The sequence below is a fragment of the Otolemur garnettii genome, unplaced genomic scaffold (genome assembly GCF_000181295.1).
Source record: "Otolemur garnettii isolate 467f Iridium unplaced genomic scaffold, OtoGar3 scaffold00017, whole genome shotgun sequence".
In the NCBI taxonomy this organism is placed as follows: domain Eukaryota; kingdom Metazoa; phylum Chordata; class Mammalia; order Primates; family Galagidae; genus Otolemur; species Otolemur garnettii.
The window spans coordinates 6,389,545-6,407,578 of NW_003852412.1; positions in this window are offsets into that span (position 1 = coordinate 6,389,545).

Genomic DNA, 18,034 nt, shown 5'->3' on the forward strand with positions numbered 1-18,034 from the left:
AGCCTGGCTTTGGCTGATGGGCATGAGACCTGAGAAGGTAAGAGGCTGTTCTGGAAGAATCCCTTTCTCTACCCCACTCTGCCTCAGAAAGCTACGCAATTGTATTCTTAGGGTGCAACAGTGTGAACAAATTTCACAATAGTGACCCCCTATTTGTTTTTTTATAATCCTCTCTTTTAACCAATCTTTTGACCTTTTGAGTTGTTTGCCAGAAATGGTGGCTTTTCTGTAAGAATAAAGACTTGAGATTCCAAAGCCCCCTGGGCAGACTTTCTTATGCTAAGACTCACCTTCCCTCATAACCTGCCCAAGTACAAGCCCCTTGTTAATTTTACCTCAACCTGCCCCAAGCTCTAGTTTCTTGTTAATTTCAACACCTCATGCCAAAATGCAATTAGCCTCTCCTTAATTTCCTCTCTTTTTAAAAATCCCACACACTCCCTTAGCCAGGGAGATTGATTTGAGGCAGCTTCACCCCTTCTGACAAGATGTCTTTCATATTTAAAAAAAAAAAATTCCTTTCTTCCTTGACAATCCTCACTGTCTCAATAATTGGATCTTTGTGAAGTGAATAACTGGTCCTAAGCCAAAACTCCCTTGCAGTTTCCATAACAAGGGCAGGTCCCAGGATATAGTAAGGATGTGCTGGGCTGAGGGCAATGAGCTGCGTAGGCTGCTCTGAGGAGTGAACAAGGGGACTTTTGATGTGCTTTCTAGACCTGTAAGAGGGATGTTGTTGGGTGCCTTCTTTTTCTACCAAGAACTTGACAAATTTCCTTATTAGTGTTAAGATTTATACATATAGTGTTTTGTATTAATGTTACATAAAGCACATTTGTTGTAATAATCATAGCTAGATCTGTTGATTGTTTTCTTATGCCCCCCTATTTTAGATTCCCCCAGAAGCAGACCCACAGATAAGTGAAAGTATTTATTTGGGGGACGATGGGAAAAATTGTAGGGGAGTATGGCAGTGAGACAGAGAGGAAAAGGCAGGCAATTAAAGGGGTGTTACAAGGCCAGATACCACTAGGGAAACGGGAGATAATCCCCTGAGTTATCCTACTGGAGGGGGAAGGTTATAGGGGTATTTAAACACTAACTACCATCAGATGTTGGTTGAGGGCTGTTTGGGGGTGGGTAATTCTTTCCTTGGCATGTTTGGCCTACCTCTCAGGCAGCAAAGCCAGTCTGTTACCAAGGAAAAGCCGTCAGAAGAGAAATGCAGGAGCCAACAGTTAGGAGTGGAGCTGGTGCTCACTGCAGTGTGGGGCAGGTGAATGGCACCCACTACCCATCACCGTGCTGAATGCTTTCTCTGTATTTTGGAGCTAATATTCACAACTCTATGATTTTGGAATCATTATCCCAATTTTAAAGGTAGATAACTGAGACTCAAAGAGGTTCACTGGCTTCGTCAGAATAGGGGCTTCTGATACCAAACTCCCTCTTACCAATTATGCAAAGCTGCTTCATTTCTTAATTCCTTTGACTATGTAATAAAGAGGTATTTTCTTGCTTAATTTCTTTGATTATATAATAAATAAGAGGCATTTTTCTTGCTTAATTTTGTCAGTAAGGAAATGGAGGTTCACAGACATCAAGTGACTTGCCCAAAGTCTTCCAGCCAACTGTAAGGAGAGGGGAGCCTGCTCTCCAAAGCCCACACACACCCCGATGGTGCTCTGGCTAGGGTTTGTTTGCCTGCCTCACTGCAGACTCTGGTTTTTCTTTTGCTCTCATCTTGAAAGGGTTTTATTTATAACTCCCTTGAAATGGGCTTCCAAAAAAATCCATTGTCCCACACAGTGATGGTTAGAGCTAATTGCCCAGGCAGTCCCTTTCATCAGCCTCTCCCTAAGGAGAATTGAGTTGATTTGCTTGCTTTCAATTTCTAAGCTTTCATTTGTTTGCTTCCTTAATCAAACAAATTAGACCTCTAGTCTTTGAAGACAAGCCTATCAGAGAGGATTTATAATGTGATCAGTTTAAAAATTAAAGCAAAGTCCAAGATCAAGTATTTAGAGAGATATTTTGTTGAGATTTGACTGCAATAAGCTAACCCTTGTATGGGCTTGAATCCAGTTCTCCTTCAGCCCAGACTAAAAATACCTTCTTGAGTCTCTAAAGCCACCTGGTTTTGTCCTAGCATCCCTAGAAAATTTCTGAGCCGCAGCTGCTGAGATGGCAGACAGGAAAATCTTTTTCTACATACAGAAGCTTAGCTTATTCTGGGGTAAGAATTCTGATAGGGCCAAAGGAAATCAGGAGATACTACTGGTATAAAACTTACTCCCAGAAAAGGTCCCAAGGCAGGCCTCCTCTATGGCCTGAACTCATCCACATAACCAACAGGGAATTCATTCAGTTCTCCAAGTTTCTGTCCCACCAGAGGGTGGCCACTGGGCTGCCGTCCTGATGTCTGGCTTCTTTCTCTTGTGGGAGATGCATCAACAACAGTTCTGCCCAGCTCACGTATCTTTTTTTTTTTTTTTTTATTAAATACATTTATTTTATAAATAAATTTTAAAAATACAAAAATTTATAATTTTATAAACAAAGTATTTTATAATTTGTTTTCTTTGTCTTTTAGATCAGATTTGTCTTCCGAGTTTATTGAATTTTTTAAAAGAAATCTTCAGTCTGCTGTTAAGCTAATCCAATGAAATTTTAAAATCTTCATATATTGTATTTTTCTTTTTTTTTTTTTATTATTAAATGATAGCTCTATACATTAATGCAAACAGGGAGTACAGTGTAGTGTTTTCACATACATTTTGAAACACTTTCATCAAGCTGGTTCACATAGATTTCATGTAATTTGCATAGTCATTGTGTCAAAACATTTACATTCTATTTCTAGAAAAGTTCACTTGTACCCTTGTTAGACAGAAATATAGATGATCTTTCCGGTTAACCTCCCACCACCCAGCCACCCTTCTTCCCTCCCCTTCCCCACCCCCTCCCCATATTCTTGGGCTAGAATTAAGTTGTTTCCTTCATTTGAGAAGTATGTATTAGTTTCATAGAAGGGCTGTATCTTTTTAAGAGAAACTGCTGGGAGGAAGGCAGATGGCAGACAACTTCCGGCAGCTGCAGATTTGAATCTCCAGCAGAGTTCACACCGTGGCTATTTATGACACGATGGCCCTGGTCATGACACCAGCCAGGACTGGGGCAGCAGGGACACCAGACTCACACCATTTCTGTTTGACACAGGACTTCTGTGATGGGCAAGCTTGGCTCTGGGGCTCCTTTTCTGCCGTTCTGAGACCTTCTTAGCTGTGCCTGGGGTCCCTGCCTGTCCGCCTATCTCAGTGGTCTCCTTCGCCCCGCATCATGCTCTGCAGGCAGTTCCCACCTGTTCCTGTGAATCCTCCTCACAGCATCTCCCCAGTGAATCTCCAGCACATCTAGTTCCATCTTGGTGTCTCTCTTGGGGAACTCAAACTGATACTAGCTGGTACACAGAGTGGGGTTTGGGGTCTAGCTCACTCACCACATAGTTGGCAAAGAGAATGCCACCCCAAGTGAAATGTGGGGTGCAGACAGTCCTGGGAATGAAATAGTGTGGCTTCGTTGCTGACGATGTCATGATGTCACATGTCCCCATGGAGGAGAATGCCTTTGCCAGGACAATGGGTCAGGCATTTTAAATATAAGGGGGAATAGCAGCTACAAGGACAGTTATCACTATATTGTACTGATACCTGCAGAGGAATAATTAGAAACTGAGGGGACTTTCTGAGTGTGAGGGCCAGAGGACCTCTTAAGTACTGTGCAGGAGAAGGACTGTAGTAACAGGGGACATTTAAATGCTTAGCCAAGATGGAGCTGCTATGCTAAGGTCAGAGGCCTGGCAGGAAAACCTGGAATCTAGGATGGGAACCATGATGCACACCCCCAAGAATTTTTAACTTTGTAGACTCCTCTGCACCTTCAGAACTTGCTAATATAGCACACCCACTCCTACTGGGGGGCACCTCCCCTTATGGGAAGACACCACAGAAGCCCTTCTTTATAGGACAATGGATGCCCCTCAGTAGCTGCCAGCTCCTCCTCTCCTGGGTGCCAAGCTGATAACTAGAGTTAAAACCTAGCTTAACCCCATGAGGGATGTGACAGGCCTGATAAAGTAGGGGACAGATTATACTTAGAAAAAGCTGCAAAAAATAAGTAGTATGTACCAGCACAGGAAATTAAATACCCTGGGCACTGGATTTTCAGGGTGCTTGATTAAGTGGAACAGAATTTAATACTGAGTTAATAGGAATTCATGATTAGTTATACTTAGGACACAAGCAAGAATCCTAAAGTGTGGGGAAAATTCATGGTTAAGGTGGCTCTTAGAAGCCTAAAACATTGATGGCTTACACTGAGCAAAGCAGACTTTCCTGAGTTGCCCTGGCAGATCGTACAAGGGGGAATAAACCAACTTGGGGAGTACAAAAAGTTGGAGTTAATATTTTATGTGGGATCAAAAGACCCACCTGAAGATTGTAGTGCAGAAAGAGGCCAGAAGGCATGGCATTTACTAGGGCCACTGGAATGTACTAGTGAAGCTTGGAGGTGGCAGGAAAGATCTGGGCTCATGGATAGCAATGGGGGCAACAGATGCCTAAAGTCACAGAGGCCAGGTGGCAACATTAACCATTAGAAGACAGGGGCTGCCTTTACCATGATGACTGGCAATGTCAGGAGGCAGCCAAAGGTGCTTGAGCACAGGAAATTGTGGAGATGAGTAATGTAATATGGCCAAATAGATGGGAAGCCAAGAGTGCTGCTTAATGAAATCAGAAGAAAGAAAGATAAACAATCTAGTATAAATGTCCTTATGAGAAAATGATTTTTTGTCTTCTGGATAGGTACTTAATAATGAGATTGTGGGATGAAATGGAAAGTCTATTTTGAGTTCTTTGAGGAGTCTCCATACTTTTTGTCAAAGAGGATGCATTAATTTTCAATCCTACCAACAGTATAAAAGCATTCTTTTCTCTCCACATCTGTGCCAGCATCTGCAGCTTTGTGACTTTGTGATGTGGGTTATTTAATCTGGATAGAGTTGGAGAACATTTTTGTTAATATCACAAAAGTGTAAAAGTAAGCGTCCAATGTATTCAATACCAATATGAAGCTAGTAGATGAACTAATGCATGTCCACACAAGAGAAAAACTCAATTCAATTCAAGTTGGAGGAAGGAGGGAAAGGGGAGGAAGGAGGGGGATTGGTGTGCTCTCACCTAATGGGGTATATGGCACATCTCTGGGAGAGGGGCACACCTACAACAGGGACCTTACCTAACAAACACAAACATTGTAACCTAATAATTTGTACCCTCACATTAATCTGACATTAAAAAAAGAAGAAAGTAAGAATAAAGCAGACGGAGGCTGAGGGAGGGAGGTTGCCTCCATAAAAGGTCATGATCTGTGGGATAGAACATAAAGTTAAAAGTGCTAGGCCCTAGGGACAGAGTAATCTGGACAAAAGCCAAGCATCACTGCTGACCATGAGCACTGAAAACAATGCTCACTAGACACAGCACACAGTCTCAGCCCTAGTCATATTTAGCAGTGTTAAGAAAAAAGCAAGACAAAAGTGCATAAACAAAATGTGTTAAGAGTTTAATCATGAAGTTAAAGAAAAACTCCTTGTTTTTTTAACTTTGACTCTCTTTTTGAAGCTTTTTGCTGTACTGTATTTTTCTTGCTGACTTCAATAAAAGCCTGTGAGGATCGTTGGGAGGGGCCCTACCCTTGTCTCTCTGTGTAGAGAGCAAGGTGGTGTTGGCTTCCTCAGGTCACTCAGTTCAATGCAATCTGGACTAAGCAGATGTTATTATTTTGCATTGAGTCCCACCAACAATGATCCCTTGCTCAGTTACCAGCCCTCAGCCAATTTTCTGATCTGGAACCCATCGACTAAAGAAGCAACTGGGTCTGAAGGAGGAAGGGCCCTGCAATAGCCTGCTGAGTGAGTATACACTGTAATGATTCCCTCTGTCCTTCTTTAGGGGGACCTGTGGTCACTTACTTGAGTGACTGTATACTGAGAAAGGAGGATACCCAGACACTTCAACCTGCTATGAGAAGAGTGGTTCTCTGGCAGCCTCTAGCTGTGCACCTCTGGATCTAAGGTAGTGTTCACTGAAGTCTTGCTGTCTATGAGTTGTTCCTACCCAGTGGCCGGCATGGCAGGGACACTAGAGCTGGGTTGTATCTGTCCAACTTGGAGTCCTCTAATAGGGGATCTTTCTCTGGGGCTCCCTCTTAGTCTGGCTGAGACTTTAGCAGAGTTTCACTGCACTATAAGCCTCCTCCTACCCACTTCTTTTCTCCCTCTCACCTTGCACAGCTCTCAGCTCTGGGAGGCTGTTCCTTACCTATTGCTCTCCTTCTCCCTGGGCCCTTCATTGTTTACCTTCTGCTTATTCTATTCTATTAGCATCTGCTTCTTGGATGACACAAAATGGCACAGGAGGTCTCAGAAAATGGTAAATAACCCTCTACCCCTGGAGGTTCTATTCCATTCTTTTGCTTATCAATCCTTCTACCAATCTTTCCCTGTCAATAAACTCTGTCCTGTCACTGGAAAAAAAAGAAAAAAGAAAAAAGAAAATGGTAAACAAAATTCTTCCTCCCTCCAAAAAAAAAAATTTTTTTTTAAATAAAATTCTTCACAACAATATGGAGAAGTGAATGGGCAGAGCTTTTATATATCTATTTTCTGGATATTTTCAGAACCCAAGTAAGTAAGAATAACTGTCAGACCAGGTGTGGTGGCTCATACCTGTAATCCTAGCATTCTGGGAGGTGGGGTGGGAGGATTGCTTGACCTCAGGAGTTCCAGACCAGCCTGAGTAAAAGGGAGACCCCATCGCTATTAAAAATAGAAAAATTGGCTAGGTGTTGTGGCAGATGCCTGTAGTCCCAGCTACTTGGGAGGCTGAGGCAGGAGAATGGCTTGAGCCCAAAAGTTTGAGGTTACTATGAGCTATGATGATGCCATGGTGCTCTAGCCTGGGGCAACAGAGTGAAATTCTGTCTCAAAAAAATTATTTAAAGCCATTTTTAAAGAAGAATAGCTTTAATGGAAAAAAAAAATCATTAGTTCAAAGTTATTTTCAGTGTCTCCACAATTCCAAGTTCTATTAACTTGTATGAAACCTTTTATACTTATCAGATTGAGTTCTTGTTTTCTGCACTGATTTGGAAGTTTCTGTGGCAGTGGACAGTAATTGAACATGTAGTCCTGAATCTTGATTGGCTGAGGATTGGCCCCAATCAGGTCTCTTCCCAGTCTCTCTGGGATTACAAGGGCTTCAGTCCCCCCTTGATTTCCAGAGGAAGCTGCGAAAGTGCCTTGCACTTTACAGCTTGCTTTCGTGGGCAGACCCCTCCTCAGACATCTTCTTGCTTCCAGCTGGGCACCCACCAGGTGAAAGGGAGTCTCTGCTAGGAGGAGTGTCTCTTCTCCCTGTTCAACAGCAAGAAAAATGATACAAACGAGGCAGCAGTAAGTAACACCTTTTTGGCTGCTTGAGATCGCCTTTCTTTCATTTGTCATGACCAGCCAGTGCTTCAGCAGAGCTGAAAAAGTCTGGCGAGCTTTGGAGAGAAACACTCCTTCATCTATTGATAGCGGTTGCCTGGAGCCCCAGATTAAATTGCATTCCCCTCACCATCTCTATCTATGGCCTACAGGAGCTGAGAGGCTGAAGCAACAGCAATGATCATCTTGTGTGCATCATAGCGTTAGTGAATATTTATAGAGTTTACAATACATTTTATATACATTTTTAGCATAGTTTCCATCTTGCCTGAAATGCAAAATAAGGTCATCATTTGAGTTAAGGTATCCTATTATAATAAAACCTCTCCCGAACCATAGGTATTTGGTGAATGTCTGATTGTAATTTAGATGCTTATTTTTATTATTTCCCACTAGGCTGAGTTCCCTGAAGGCAGAGGCTGTATCTTTTATCTGTTTGTCCACAGCCTAGCACAGAGCTGCACATATTAGACAATCAATAACTGTTGAATAAATGAGGCATCCAGAGCCATAATACACTAGCAAAGATGAATTTAAATGGAGTACCTAGAAAACAACTTAGAAAAGAGAGAGCTGGGACTATAAGGAATGAGACGGAAGACTATCTTATTTAGCACGAGCTATGAGGAGGAGTAAATGTTGGACATGTAGAGGGTTAATAGTCAGGGCAATCAGAGTCCATGTGCTGAGGGCACTGGGCCGTGAAGGCTGCCACGGCTAATGGCAGGGGAAAGAACACAGGCTGGTGCAAGGCTCCAACTTCACAGTTACTCTGCCTCTGCTTCCACCTTGGGCCAGGTGCCCTGGCCTCCGCATCAGCATTGTGGAACAGAACAGGAAGCCTCCTCTAACTTCTGCCCCTGACTCTAGCCAAGCTTAGCTCCACACAACTTTAGCATCTGTAGCTTCCTTCAGCCGCTGCTCCCCTTGCTGAGTCCCTGGTCTGACATTTTATGTGACATGGTCTCATTCCACTAACCTGCTGCTCCTCAAAGGTGGCAGTAGTAACTTGTGGTTTTTAAAATAAAACTTGGTGGCTGTTGAGTATATCTGGAAAATTTGTGAAATGCTTCTTCCATCTACTCCCCTTGTCAGAGCACAATAAATTAAACCCACAATGATTCCCCTGTGTGGTGGAATCATGTGGGTCGTCTCATACCTTGGCATGGGAACCTGTTGTTCCCTCTGAGCAAGTCAGCAGGAGTCACTTTAGTGGATGTGCACTGTGGGATAGAAGCAAAGGGGTTAAGTGCCTTGTTATGTTTCATTGGATTCCACCTCAAAAAGTACAACAAATTTCTAATATACAATTTCAGACCCTAGAACAGTATTCTGTAAATAAGAAAAAACTTGTTCATAGAATTAATTCAAGAATATGATGGAATTGTGAGGCAAAGAAGAGTTTGAGAAACATACAAATATGTGTTGTTTGAAATTTGATTATGAGAAAATAAGAGGTTGTATGGGAGAGCAAATAAAGAGTACATGCCCTAAAGAGGATGACCCTGGTCTTTAGAGCTCCGACATTTGCCATATTCTGAAAGTGTGACTTATAGCAATTTTGATTATCTATTCATGTATTTTGGTACTTGTAGGAGGAGTTGATGCAGCCTATGTGTGAATTTGGAACAAGGAACATAAATTACATATATGCCTAGTGGCCTCAACTATGTGAAATGAAAAAGCAAAAAACAATGGATTGAAAAGGAGCAAGACCTTTATGGATAAATAGAAGAGGTAATTGAAAAATATTGACTAAGATATCTAATTGTTAAAAGAGACTTAGGTTTATGTCTTTAATTTCTAAACAAAAGGGGAGATATACCATGTACATAGATAGGAAGACATAGCAACGTAAATACATAATTCTTCACCAAATTAATCTATGAATTAAATGAAATTTCAATAAAAATTATGATTCTAGAATTTATCTATAAAATCAAAGAGCTAAGAAAATATACTGTTGAAATGAATAAGATTAGGTTGAGGAGGAAGGTGACTTTTGCGCATGGGATGCAGTAACAAAGCTATTTGCTATGTCACAGCTCTTGCTCCCTGGAATTCAAAACACATGTCCATGGAGGCTCCATGGGATTTGCTAGTCAAGAATAAGGCTATTGAACTGTGTTCAATATTTCTTGTGATCTTGGTTAAAATATGGCTGGAAAGACCAATTCCAAGCTGCTTGACTTAAAGCAGATTAAAAAAAAAAAGCAAGATCAGAAAATGAGATTCCTGAGGTCCAGAATAAAACATTAATCATGCGTCTTGCTAAACTACATAGATCAAATTCTCAGTTTTGCAGTCTTCCTGTGTATAAGGCAGTGCTGTGATTTGGAAAATTTGATGATTTCAACCATATAGGCGGGCAGGCAGAGATGTTGGAGCACCCTGATCTCATATACTTTCAAACCATTTTCTCTTATAACTAGGCTTCCTGGTTGGACAACAAAGAATGTAGAGGAACAGGTTTCCCCATATCATCTTTTATTAATCAGAAGCAAAGAGGATATGGCTCTCATAACAGGTGGCTGTTATGCATGACAAGCTGATGTGGATCCGGGAAGTAAGTGGGTATGCAGAAATCTTAGTAGTTCAGCAAATGAACTCTTTCAAAATAAAATTGACGTTTAGTGAAGATTTTGTGAAGTCTAAAGCCCCAAAGCCCAAACCCAGTGAACAGGTTTGAGTTGATTGTAACTGTTTAGGAAATCCTTGGGCCCATATACAAAGGACAAGGACAAAACTAAACTGTGTATTATAGAGATGGTACATCCTGATGAGCAGCAGATTCTCCCCTAGAGCCCTCTTTGAGATAACCCCAAGGAACATGGCACAGATCTCTCCTCCCAGGAATAATATACTGGATCCAACTGATTGGCTCTTTGAGGTATTCCTCCCAATGCCTAGAAAGTAATTCAACGAGAAGATGTTTTTTCATCTCCTATCTTTTTTCTTACTATTCATGTCTAGCAGAAACCCTAGACACTCTGTGACCCCAACATATTGTAAACTACAAGTTCCTTCCCCAATCCCAAATTACTGCATAGGAGTTTTTATTTTGGTTACCCCTTTTTTTTTTTTTTTTACCCATTTGCTATTAAAAACAAAATTCTAGTCTTGACCTAGCCATTCCACTTGTAGAAATATATCACACATATGGGTGGAGTCATAAAGGAGATGGTGGTTGATGGAAAGACACCAACAGACACAGGTAAGCGTGCAAGTTACCCAGCTGGAAGTCAAGGACATAAAAACTCAAAGGGCAACTATACAAAGCATTGTCCCCACTCCAAGGGCAAACCTCCCCAGCCTCTAGGTCCCCAGGTGCCAATAACACTACCCAGACCTTTAAGATGTTATTTCTGCTGTTTGGTGGGGAGGGGTGGTTTGTCTTCTTTGCCCCTCTCCACAGTTCTGAGATTCTGGCTATGTGCCCCCAGAAGGCACAGGTAACTATAACAGTCTCAGCACATCCCTGAGTGCTTTTGTGTGGGGAATCAATGGTCATTTCAAGGACCCACTTCATAGGGCATCCTTTCACAGATTCTGGGCTTTCGCCCTGCCTCTGTTCTGCAGACTCCTCTAAGGCTCACTGCTCTCGCAGCAGAGATTCAGCAGACCTAAGTTTGTCATTAGAAAGCATTTTTTATACTTTCTGCGGGCAGAAAATAAAAGCAAATACTTATTTCTATTTCTATGATAAGTGGAACAAATATTCAAACTACCAGGGAGAAGACAGTCTTATCTTAAAGTCTTGTCTTATAAAGTCTTCTTAAATAAAAATATTTCATCTTCTTTTACAGTTAGATGATTTGCCACTCCTGTCCCACTGTGTGCTTAAAAGGAAGACATAGGGGTAGACCTAACTATCGAAACCAAAGTGGCCACACTGAAAAGGTGACATCCCTTGCCTTTGGCACAAGAGGTATAAACCATACCATATGGGAAATAGTTGAGAAAAAACGAGGGCTAAAAACAGGGTCGAGAGAAAAGAGTTTTCTCTGTTGCGCTGTGATGCCGAGGATCATAAAAGAAGCCGAAAGTGCTCTGCTGGCAGCACTGTGTGTTTTTTCATGTCTATATCTTCTGAATAACTGAGTTGAAGGCTACTGAAATATTTTAACCATGCCCATTTTTCTTCTCCCAAATCAATAAGTGAAAAAAGAAAATATGACTCAGTTAAATCCTCAATCACAACCTGAGTCATTACACGAATGGAGGAAAGGAGGCAGATGGATTAAAATGGCCTTTGTTACGATAATAATGGCTGCAATAGCTGAGCCCGTTCAATACGCCAGAAGCTTTCCATAAGCTGCTCTCATCCCCCAGGGACGGTAAAAGGTTGGTATAATTTTCTCCAGTGTACAGAGATCACCAAGACAGAGATGTCGGGGAACTTTTCCAGGTCTCCCAGGTCGGGCAAGGCAGAGCAGACACCAGTCCATTCTCTCAGCTCTTTTTTAAGTGAGAGAAAGTGGGAGGAGGGGCAGAGACAGGCTGAGATAAGACTATTTTCAGAGCAGAGGCAGATCCTTTTAATGAAAGGAAATCAAACTGTGCACAATGAGTTTCATTGAATAATTGAAAAGAATAAGAGCCCCACTGAAAATCGTAGGGATACTGTAAGATCTGGGGGATGATTTTGGTGGGGAGCATTTAAAAACCAGTAGGTAATTCTTCCTTCTCTGAACTCCTTTGCACTTCATTTGAGCACATCGTCTGTACCATGCTAGGGCTCAACAGATATTTGGAGCCAAAAAAAAAATTTGTGCTTCTGTCAAAATAGCACTGGCTTTTTGCCTTACGTGGTAGGTATTTCTGTATGCTTTAAATCTCCTCTCCTGGACACTAATTGTCTTCGTATCAATAGCCTCTTGCATTTATGCAGCACTTTATGGTCAGATATTCAGTGTACAGTATTTTCACAGAGTATTTCTATGAGGTTTGAAAGATAGGAATTACTTATCCCTATTTTGAACACCTTGAGGCTCAGACAGGTTAAGTGATTTGTCAAAAGTCACATAGCTAGCAGATGGGAAAGATTGAACTTGAATTAAAGATTTGTAACTTCACTTTTTTTCTCTCTCCAACACACGGAGTCCTCTTACAAGAAATTTCCCTTTCTGATTTATCATTGCAGCTTAACACAGCCAAGCCCTATACCTTGCTCTTAATATTGTTCTATAATTAAGCCAGACTTTGTGGCGGGTTCCTGTAGTCCCAACTACTGGGGAGGGTGAGGCAAGAGAACTGCTTAAGCCCAAGAGACTGAGGTTGCCATGAGCTGTGACGCCATGGTACTCTACCCAGGGTGACAAAGTGAAACTCTGTCTCAAAATAACAACAACAATAACAATAATAATGTTCTGTAAATATCTGTTGGATGATTTTTATGAATGACTTAGGGAGGGAAGAAATGAATGAAACTCCATAAACTAGTCTAATGAGATTTGTGTTTGGACAATTTGAATTTCAGATCTGGATGGAAAGTGTTCTAGAAAATTCTTTTGTCTACTCACATTTCATTTAAATAAATGACCTCTGAGATGGCCTCAAAGGAGATAGTTTTACTGCACTTTCTAGTTGAAGAATGTTTGGTTTGGGTCCTTTCAGGGGCCATAAATCTTTCTAATTGGTGGCTAATGGTTTTGGGGGATAATTCTGAGCAAGTGTCCCATTAATTGAAAGAAGAATGTTGTCATCTGCCACAGAGATGTCTCATTATGTTCCATCAAATTCAAAACAGAGCCCTGTTTGGAATTCTTTTATGAACAGTGTAATTACAGCACATCCTATGGTGTTTGGAAGTAGCGCTCACATTAGCATCTCTGTCGTGAACGGGAAGTGATCCGTGCTGAACAGGAGCTGGGCCAGATGGGGCTCACTAAGACCCTCTCCCACCCCCGTCTCAGAACCATTAAATTAAGCTGTCCCTATGCGTGTGCAAAAGACATAAACCAATCTTTTACTTCTGTGTGTATTAAAGAAATGCACCTGCTTCCATTAATTAAAAACCAAGTGCTGCTGTTTACAGTGATCGGGACAGAATAGATGTTTATTCCAAAGATTCCAGAGGAACTAATCCTGGTGAGATGCCACAGGCCTCAGGCAGGCGAGGCAGCAGAGTTCAGACACACACCATTCTGTCCTGTGCTTGTCCTGGGAGGCAAGGGGCAGCCACCCCACAAACACAGGCCTCTAGTTCCTCACCGGGAAGGAACACCATGCAGGGGACCCAGCCGATACCTCTTGTGGCTGTATAGCACACAGGGTCCTGTCTTTGTGGGTGGGAGTCACAGGGCTTGCCAGTCACATGTGGCATCACATACATTACCTTGGCGTCTCCAATTCCCTCTAACGGTGATAGTTTTTTCTGATTTTCCTTTTCACTCCACCTCCTACCATCCCATTTCTTCCACCACCCCAAACTTGCTCCTAATCTTTTCAGGCACTCAGTGTTTTCCTGTTCTTCCCTCCTTCCCCTGCAGTTGTTCCTAAGCCACCATCAGTCGTTACGTCTGAGTAAGAAGTGTGTAGCCAGTGTGACTTCCTCTGTGCATATCACATTATATATATTTTTATGTACAGTACGTAGCATGTGTATACTGTGTACTCCATACATACAGTGTGTGCGTATATGGGTATGTGTATTGTGTATACTCTTAAGCCTAGTTGTTCACAATGGGAAAAAAAAGGGTTTTCTACCTGATTAAAGAATTTTTCAGTTTTCCTTCTTATACATCAATATCCTTTCTCTGACATCAGATAAATACCATAATGGACAAATTGAAGGACATCTTTAAAGGAAAAGTAGAGGACTCTCATCTACAGTCCTATCCCACAGAATCAACTGCTATAAATATTTTGAGTTATTTTTCCTTCTCTTTTTCACTGATAAAATTGTAAAATTTTTTGCTTATAAAAAAGAGAATAATAAAATAAGCATTCCTATGTACACATCTGGTTTAAGAAAAGTCTTAAATATATAATTTCCCTCCTGACTAATTTTCCAAGGTAGCCTACATTTGGTGATTCTTACATTTAGTGTTTCATGTACCACTTTACCTCTTATATAAATGTATATATTTGTGTACAAAACGTATGGGTCATGTAACTTTAAATTCCAATAGTTGGTATAATACTACGACTTGTTTGTTTTAACCTATAGCCTGAAATTTTGCTCAAATTATGCTTTTGAAATATGACTGTGTTGACGCATGTAGGTCTATAACTGCTGTATGATACTCTGCTGAATGAATAAATATACCACAGTTCATTCTCCATTCTTCTGCTGATGAACATTTAGATCGTTTTCAAGTCTCTTGCTATTACAAATAGCATCATGTCTCCCAAGACACACACGCAAGTGTGCTCTAGAGGATAAACCCTGGTCCCAGCAACTGTGGCTTGAGGGCTGGTGGGGTGGGGTTTGGGGGTCATAGAGAACAAACACAGCTGCTATGACCACTTGCCCCCATGGAAGGGAGGAGGCAGTGCTCAAGGGATGTGCAGTGATACCAGAATCTTCTTCTTCTTCTTCTTCTTTTTTATTTTGAGACAGAGTCTCAGTTTGTCACCCTCGGTAGATTGCTATGGCGTCATAGCTCATAGCAACCTCAGACTCTTGGACTTAAGAGATCCTCTTGCCTTGGCGCCTATAGCTCAACCGGCTAAGGCGCCAGCCACGTACACCTAAGGTGGCGGGTTCGAATCCCCAGCCCGGACCCACCAAACAACAATGACGGCTGCAACCAAAAAATAGCCGGGCTTTGTGGCGGGCGCCTGTGGTCCCAGCTACTTGGGAGGCGGAGGCAGGAGACTCGCTTGAGCCCAGGAGTTGGAGGTTGCTGTGAGCTGTAAAGCCACGGCACTCTGCCCAGGGTGACAGCTTGAGGCTCTGTCTCAAAAAAAAAAAGAGATCCTCTTGCCTCAGCCTCCCAAGTAGCTGAGACTACAGGCACCCGCCACAATGCCCAGCTATTTTTAGAGACAAGGCCTTGCTCTGGATCAGGCTGGTCTTGAACTCATGAACTCAGGCAATCCTCCCACTTTGGCCTCCCAGAGTGTCAGAATCTTCTTTTGATATTCAGCATTCACAGCTCAGGCAGTAGATAACTCAGGAGTTATAAGGATTTTATAATAAGTTATAGGCTTTTAAAATAAATCTTGCAAAAATCTATGTACTCAGTATAACTTAGACCAGGCATATAGTTCACCTTACTTACCTGGAGTCCCTTAAATCAACCTTTGGCCCAGAGCAGTTCACCTGGAAGTTTCAGAACAGTCAAACAAGTAGGTCTAAATAATGAAGCTTATGAGTCTCTATCATTAGAGGGATAGCATGGCCCTATTTGGAAATTACTTATTCTTAGCTTAGATATGATTCTGACAAGTTTGGTTTCATTATTTTCCAGTCCACTGTAGATAAGAGATAGTGATTTCAAGGCAGGGAGACAGACAGGGGAGAAAAGACATGTGAACTCCTCAGCTCTGCTCTCCTACATTTATCCTCTCACAGGCAGGCTGATTTATGAAATAAACAAAGACTCAGACAGAAGCACTGGCGGCCTTTAGTGTAGGGGAAATAGCTCTTTATGTACAATGTGAAAATGAGTCATCAGGAGAAAGCTTTAAACTCTTTAGAGAAGGCTGCAAAATGTGTGATACATTTCAGCAGTATTTCCATTAAAATTCAGGTGTTTAGAAATTGTAAGTTTGTGGAAAAATAATGCTTCATGTATGCAGAGTTTACAATCTAGTAAACACTATCACAAAATTTGTCTTCACAGCAAGTCTGTGAGCCCAGCTGGACAAGCATTTTGCATAGAAACAAGGAAACTGAAATCCCAGTAGGCTTAGATGTCTTGCCCAGGTTGGCCAACTGTGGCTCCTCTGGCTCCTAACCTTGCATATTTTTCCCTGACAGTGGCGCCCTCCTTTCCTGGAACCCTCCCCTGGACACCTGGGCTAGGACATTATGAGGTCAAAGCTAAGAACACTGATTTGACATAAGTGACTTCTCAGTGAGCACATACTTGGGCTAGACAGCCCAAGTTTGATCCCTGACTGAACTATTTACTGCCAGTATGACCTCTCTGGGCCTCGATTTACACATCTGCAACATGGGTAGAAAAATCATCTTACATCCCCTCTATGAGATTAACAATTAAGTTCATGAACTTGCCGCTGTGCATTTATGTTGGCAGCACTGTACAAACAAGTGAGTAGGGTTTCATAACCCTAGTATATCAGTGTCTCACAGTGTGTTTGTGTCGATGTGTGGTGGTGTCTTGCTAAGTGGTGTTCATTATTGTTGTTGCATGTTTTGTGTGCTGTTGCAAGAAGGTCAAGCTTGAATTAGAGAAAAGAACAAACATTTGTACATTTCTAGTTCAACTTGGCAAGCATGGAAGGGAAATCAGGAACATGTTAGTTCAAGTTTATGGGGATAATGAAGAAAATGGCAGTGTACAAATGGACTGAATGCTTTTCTGAAGGGACAGAAAGCATTACAGATGAAGAGAGCTCAGAGAGGCTAGTGATGAGCAAAACCTGACGAAAACATTGCAAGAATTCAGTGAATTGTGCATCAGAATTGTCAGCTGACTGTAAGAAGCATAGAAGAACATATTCATGGAATAAGGGAGCCTGAAATAAAAAAAAAAAAAAAGAAGCATAGAAGACCAAATAAACATTGATAAAGAAACAGGAGAATCCTAGCTGAAAATCTTGGCATAAGAAAAGTATAGCTCTTGCATCATGACAATGCATCAGCTCACAAGGCACTGTCTGTGAGGGCGTTTTCAGCCAGTATACAAATAACTATATTGGAGCACCCTCCCTGCTCTCCTGATCTGGGCCCCGATGAATTTTTTTTTTTGAAAGGATGACATTCAGAACATCAAGTGTACTATGATGACAGCTCTGATTGCTAGTCCAGAAGAAGAGCTCCAAAATTCCTCTGGAGGGTGGACTAGGCACTGGTGTCAGTGCATACGTTTCCAAGGGGAGTACTTTGAAGATGACCATATGATATTAAGCAATGAAGTATGTAGCACTTTTTCTAGGATGAGTTCTTGAACTTAATGGTCAGACCTCACATACACATATAGAGGGTTATTTGGGATAATTTAATGAGTTAATTCACATAAAGTATTTAGGTACATACTTAGTGGGCACTAAATACTATATCCCATTACCCAACCTATAACAGAATAAATGTGAATTCACAAAGTATTATAATTAGAAAAAAGGTAATGATTTGAGAGTAAGAATTTGAATAGAACAATACATCCCTGCTTTTCATAGAATATTTTAATGCTTCAGTTCTGATCCTATTTTATTATTAAATAGATCTTATTTCAATTTAAAATTGTTTATTTATATTTTTAACAGTTACATTTATGTCTCAACAAGTTACTTATATTTGAGATCCAGCACATTGGTGCAGTCTGTTCCTGCTTTCGATTCACAGTGTGG